General features: G+C 35.5%; 1 pseudogene; it reads left to right on the forward strand.

The window, feature by feature from the left end:
- Nucleotides 1-1,430: 1,430 nt before the first annotated feature.
- Nucleotides 1,431-3,915, forward strand: LOC100914977 (annotated as a pseudogene).
- The last annotated feature ends 3,255 nt before the right edge of the window (nucleotides 3,916-7,170 follow it).

The raw sequence follows: 7,170 nt of genomic DNA on the forward strand, positions 1-7,170 counted from the left end.
TTTCATGATGGCATATATAGAACCTATATGATTACCATCTTGGGGGGATCAGTGGAAAAAGAGAGGAAGTAAAATTCGGAATTCAAAATATTATAAAAATCAATGCTAAATATTGTCTTGACGTATTGGGGCGGGGGAATGAAATGCCATTTTTTAAAAAAGCAAAAAAGAAAGAAAGAAAGGATCGAATGTTTTATTTGCTTTAGATGATATACCCTCAGTCTTTTTATGTATATTTTGGATCACTTTGGTAGTCTGGTGTAGCCTATAAACCATTTTGTAGAGTATTATTCATTGTCTAAATTCATCATTGAAGGAAATGCTAAGTTTGAGAGATTCATAAAAACAAAGATATGAGTTTTCTTTTTCCATCTAAATTTAAGGATTTTTTAAAAAAAAAATCTATCCAGTGACTCCAGTTTAAGAACCCTAATCTTAAAGTATTTTTTTATTGCTAGTGGTGAGCCTTCTCCAACATCTATGCCTTGCTTTGATGTCATTTGCAAACTTTGCCTTCTTTTCTCAAACAATTACCCTTAACCATGGTGTTTAATTCTGTCTCCAAAATCATGATAAATTCACCAATTTGTGATAAATATTAGATATGAGCATTTCTCTAGGTTTACAGAAATATCCATCAACCTTAAAGTACTACCTCACTACAATGAACTGCTACTTCTAGCTAAGTGTAATAATTTCTTCATATGTATCCATCTGGATAAAAACAACATTAAAATGACTAATGGGTGTCTTAGAAGTTGTGGAAAAATCAAGGAGAGCTGTCAATCGTTCTTTCTCTCGCTCTCTCTCATTAATTGATTAATTACAAAAGAAAACCATCTCTTCTTGGAAGATCATGTTAATTATTAGGTAAATTAGATGTAACGTATTTCTCACTCTGGTTTTGCTTACATTAACATGCCAGTACTCCCACATGAGTCAGAACTGTAGTTTCACCTGTAGAACGGCAGGTAGGTTGGAAAGATTTAGGTTAAAGATCAGTTACAGCATCTGAAAGATGAGTGGGTTTTAGTAGGTCACACATCATGGTCCTTTCAGATTGTGGTATTCTGACCCTCTCACACTTACTGAGGAGGGAGGAGAATGCTACTCTTGTAAACCTGTGTGTGCTAAATTCTGCAGACAAAAATAGAAAAAAAAAAAAAAAAAAAAAAAAGCCAATCCCTGATGTCAAGAGCCCACATTCTAGAACCAAAGGATTCATGATTAAATCCTGCTTCTCTTAATTACTACCCATGAAACTTTGGACAAGTCATTTAATTTTCCTAGATTCCATTTTCCATAATTGTAAAATGAAAATATTGGGTTAAATGGTCTCTGAGTTTCCTTCCAGCAAAAGCAATGATGCCATGATAGAGTCAGATACCTATAAAGAACAAAGGTTTAAGTCAAGCATCCTTTAAGAGGTCATGATAGTCATGAGTCGAGATAGTCATGATAACTGGCTACTGAATTTACTGAGTAGTCAGGTGATACAGGGGACAGAGTGCCAAGCCTGAAGTTAAACTCTTTCTGAGTTTAAATAAGACCTCAGACACTTATTAGCCATGTGACTCTAGGCAAGTGATTCAACCCTATTTGCGTCAGTTTCCTCAACTGTAAAATGAGCTGAAAAAGGAAATGGCAAACCATTCCTATATCTCTGCCAAGAAAATTCTATAAAAATAATTAAAAAGAATTTTTTCCCTAAGGCAATTGGGGGTTAAGTGACTTGCCCAGGGTCACACAGGTAGGAAGTGTTAAGTATCTGATATCAAATTTGGACTCAGGTTCTCCTGATTTCAGGGCTGGTACTCTATCCACTGTGCTACCTGACTGCCCCAGAACATTTTTTTTTAAAAAAGAAATGAAAAGAAAACTCTAAATGGAGTCATGAAAAGTCAGATGTGAGTGAACAACAACAAATGAATTCACTTCAAGAAAGACTCCCAGGTCAGAAAGGAACAAGTCACAAATTTGTAAGAATGTTCAGGGAAAATAGCCATGAAGGAATCAGAAGAGTGAAGGAGACAGTATAAGAGTGCTCCAAGCTCAGGAAAAGAAATCTGGAAACTTGATAAGAAAGGATATTTCTCCCTAGGAAGTCAATTCAAAGGGATGACTTAAAGGGGTTTGGAATGAAACATCCAGGACAATTAGGGGAATCATCTCTAAGTCTCTGGAGAATGGTCTGAAACTCATGGAAATAATATTTAGAAAATCAATCAACAAGAATTAATTAAGCACTTTCTATGTTTCAGACACTGTGCTAAGTAGTGGAGATACAAAAAAAAAGCAAAACCAGTGCTTGTCTTCAAACTCACAATCTAAAACAAATAGCATTAGTACATTCAAGATAGATATAGAGTCTTTGGGAAGTCTTTATAAAAGGAGAAGATGCTAAGAGTTTGAAAGCCTAGGAAAAGCCTCCTACAGAAAGTGGGTTTTGAATTGAGTCTTTAATAAAAAGAAAGAAAGGATTTCTATAAGGCAAAGGGAAGACAGAGTGCATTCCAATCATGGTCATCACTGCATAAGCACAGAGAAAAGAGATGAAGAGACATATGACAATTAAAAAGGCTCTAGAAATATAATTTCTAGGTTGTTTAATCATTTTATTAATAAGGTCAATATGTTAATAGAAGGATGGCCATTTGGCTATCTCTCTCAGACAACTATGGCAACAGGCTCACAGTGGAAGAGTAGGTGTTTCTGAGGGATGGCAATCAACTCTGATTCGATAACACAATGGGAGGTGGGCTATTTTAAAATGAAGGACTGAGAGTAATATCACAACACCAAAAAACTATCTCTATACCTTGACAAGGACTTCTTAAACTTTTTCCACTCCCAACCCCTTTCCACCTCAAAATTTTTTTACACAATCCCGGGTACTGATATTAAATTGTAGAGAATTTATTTTAAAATAAAGAATTATTAAAGACAAAAGCAAATTTTTATAGTGATGAGATGGATGCATATGTTTATTTTTACATAAAGAATTAAATATTCATGGACTATTTGAAAACTTTTACTATTGCCAAATTTTTCATGACCTCTACATTCAGTTTTGTGACCTCATATGGGATTGCAACCCACAGTTTAAGAAGCTTTGACCCCGACCACACCTAGCCTTGGACCAGCTATTCAAAGTATGTATGCCCCACCCAAAGCAGGGTGGGGTCTTAAACAAGAAAGTTAGTCCAGTCTCATTATCAGCAATGTCCTTCAAGAGACTGAACTTTTTAAAATCTTCCCAAGAAGTTTGAAGGAGGTGTGTATGGAGTACAAGTGCTGAAAACTGAAAAACAAAGCTATATGCATCCCGGCACAATGACTGTAGCAGTACTGCCCCAGACTATTGCAATTAACTTGGTAATCAGTCCTAAAGATTTATGAATTGAAACTGTGTGCTAGTGAAGTTGGGGGTCAGCATGTAAACACTACTGACAGTGCTGTTCTAATAGTCCATCTTCTAACAGAAAAAGGAAGAGAAGGAAAAAAGGATCATAAAATATGAAGAAGGCTTTCTGTTAAAACTCTGATTCTCATGACATTATTTAGGTATTGTTACTGAATGCCAACAAGAGAGATCTCAAAAAATTAAGAAATGGTCATGAAAAGATTATGAGCAAAACTATATAGCTTGCAACTGGAAAAAGAGATTCACAAATGATACAATGCTAGGAAGATTCATATTGGAACTGAAGGAAGATCAGAAAAAATAAGAACATACCATTTTCCAGAATAAAGGGTTACACACCACAGAATAAGCAAATCACTGTATGACATCCTAAGTTTCATATTAGGAGAATATCTGCTATTCAGTCATTAAAAGAATATGTTGATTATGAATTTGTAACAGAAATTATTTCAGAAAAATGTTGTCCACAAAAATTCTGTATTGTAGTTTAGCAAAATCAATTTCTATTATGTCATCTTTAATGTACATAATGCTAATCCTTTTTAAAATGTCTATTATCTAAACAGTAACAGAAGCCAGAGTAATTTGTGTTGCAGGGTTCTTAAACTGTTCCTTTTGTTAGTTATGTTGTCAAAAGACAGATAATTTTCTAGGCTTATCACATTCTGTGAATATGATGGTAAATTTTTTTGTTGTCCTAATAGATTATTTTCTTTTCAATTCAAATTAACAGATTTTTTTTTCCTTCCACTTAGTTTATTTATTTTTTAATACACATTGCTTTATGAATCATGTTGGGTGAGAAAAAAACAGAGCAAAAGGGGAAAAACACGGAAGAGGAAAAAAAACAAAAAAGAAGTGAACATAGTCTGTGTTGATTTACTTCAATCTCCATTGTTCTTTTTCTGTATGCAGATGACATTTTCTGTTCAAAGTCTATTGGGATTGGGGTAGCTAGGAGGTGCTGTGGATAGAGCACCAGCCCTGAAGTCAAGAAGACTTGAGTTCAAATCTGGTCTCAGACATTTAACACTTCCTAGCTGTGTGACCCTGGGCAAGTCACTTGATCCCACTTGCCTCAGCCAAAAACAAAACAACTCCACCAACAATGCATCAGTGTCCCAGTTTACCCACATCCCTCCAACATTTATCGTTATCTTTTTCTATCATCTTAGCTAACTTGAGAGCTATGAGGTGGTATCTCAGAGTTGTGTTAATTTGCATTTCTCTAATCAAGTGATTTAGAGCATTTTTTTCATATGATCATAGATGGCTTTAATTTCATCATCTGAAAATTGTCTGTTCATATCCTTTGACCATTTATCAAATAGGGAATGACTTGTATTCTTATAAATTGACACAGTTCTTTATATATTTTAGAAATCAGACCTTTATCAGAAACACTGGCTATAAAGATTTTTCCCCAGCTTTGTACTTCCTTTCAATCTTGTTTCTGTTGTTTTGTTTGTGTAAAATCTTTTTTAATTTAATGTAATCAAATTTGTCTATTTTGTCTTTCATAATGCTCTCTAATTCTTCTTTGGTCATAAATTCCTCCCTTCTCCAAAGATCTGATAAGTAAATTATCCCTTACTCTCTTAATTTGTTTATGGTATCATCCTTTATGCCCAAATCATGTGCCCATTTTCACATTATTTTGGTATGGGGTATGAGATGTTGGTCTAGTGTAGTTTTAAACTTAAATAGATTACAAGTGCACTAAGACTTTTGGGATACTGTATATGTAACTTCTATGTAACTTTTTAACTCTTCCCTTTCTTTGTTATTTTAATCCTCCTGTAGGTATTGCTGTAGTTATTGCCAGTTTAAAAACACAAAAATAAAACACTGATTATTTCTGAACAAGTATTGAGGAAGGAACACTTCATTCCCTTTGCTTAGATGTACAGTAACTTGGAGAAAGAATCAGACTGGGATGAGCTGAAGGAACAAACTGGCTGGGGGATCCAAGAGGCTAAGCTAGGAGCATGCTGGTGGGAAAGAGATGAGGGTGATGGGGTTCATCAAGGCTCTTAAAATATTTCAACTCTATGATATGACTGTAAATGCCAGATATTGCTCAGCAAGGATACTAGGGCACTCTGCCTTTAAACTATTGTTGTCATTTTTGCATTGACTGTGTAGTTCACAGAAGGGTCGATCAATAAGCATGTATAAAAATTTTCTTAAATTATTAATTTTTTTTTTGTTTAATGGATCAGCTATTGTGATACACAATGGGATTATAAAGACAGGCAAAAACAAGGTCCTCAATATTACAGATAACGTGTAAATATAGGTACCTTCAACAGCTACTTCCAGAGTAGCTGGAAAGCAATCTCAAAAAAGAAGGCACTTGTTTCTGGGAAGATCAAAAAGCCTTTTGCAGAAATTTAGATTTGAGCTAGGATGTAATGTAATCTAGAGAAACTAAAGCTTAAAACATGGAATTGTGAACACATTCCACACATGGGCAACACCCAATGCAAAGACTCCAAAAATGAAAGAGAAGTATGTGAGGAATCACAAGGTTAATGTAGCTAAAATGTAAGAATGCTGCAGACTTTGGGAGGGGCATATTACAAAGCTGTGCATACCAAACTCAGAACTCCTTATATTGATCCTGTGGGGACAGGGAACCATGGGAATTTATTGAGAAGGTGAGTGAACATAGACCTCTGCTTTTAGGAAAATCATGTTTTTTAGGAAGGATAAATTGGAGTGGGGAGGGGACTGAGAGAGGGAACAGCATTAGGAGACTCTTGCCAGGGGAGAGGGCCACAACTAGAGTGGGTGAATAAAGAAGAGACATATAAGAAGCATATGAAGTTAGGAACAAGATTTGTCAACTAGTTATATGGGCTGAGAGAGAAGGATCAATAATGACATTAAGGGTGAGAGCCAGAGTCCCTAGCAAGATGGCACTACTCTCTATAGGGAAGCGTAGAAGAGGGAAAAGTTTGGAGAGAAAGATAATGAGCTATATTTTGGACTGAGTTTGAAATATCTATGGTATATCTGAGAGTAGTGAAGATACACAGAACCTGGAGCCAGGTCTTCCTAAGTTCAGATCTTGCCTACAGGAACTTACTAGCCATATGATACTGGGCAAGTCACTTAACTCTGTTTGCCTCAATTTCCTCAAATGAGCTGGAGAAGGAAATGGCAAACAACTCCAGTATCTTTGCCAAGAAATCCCAAAATGGGATCACAGAGAGTCAGACATGACTGAAATGACTCAACAACTACAACAATATGGTATACAGTTCAAGATGTCTAAAGGGCAAGTTGGTGAAACAGTTGTTTGAAACTTTTCTTTATTTTTGATGTTTCACTGACTTTTTTTTTTTTTACTTTCAAGTTACTTCCCAATAACATCCTTTATCACCACCATCTCCCCGCCATAGAACTCTCTTTTATAACAAAGAAAAGCATTTACTCAAAACTGTTAACACACTTTCGAGACCTTTTTGCATCTGTAGTCCACCACCTTTTGGCCTAGAGGAAAGAAGTGTGCTTTATCATTAATTTAAGCTGATGACATGTAGCTATCATGTAGGACCGCCTTAACTATGATTGGTCATTGCACTTAATCTGAATTCTTATAATTTTTGGTGTTGTTTTCATTTACATTACCATGGTCACTGTTTATATACTTCTCAAGGTTCTCCCTCATTCTTCTTATTTTTTCCCAGCCAGTTTTTCACCAACCACACATCCCATCTATCCTGACCTCCAGGACCAAG

The sequence above is a fragment of the Sarcophilus harrisii genome, chromosome 3 (assembly GCF_902635505.1).
Source record: "Sarcophilus harrisii chromosome 3, mSarHar1.11, whole genome shotgun sequence".
Classification (NCBI taxonomy): domain Eukaryota; kingdom Metazoa; phylum Chordata; class Mammalia; order Dasyuromorphia; family Dasyuridae; genus Sarcophilus; species Sarcophilus harrisii.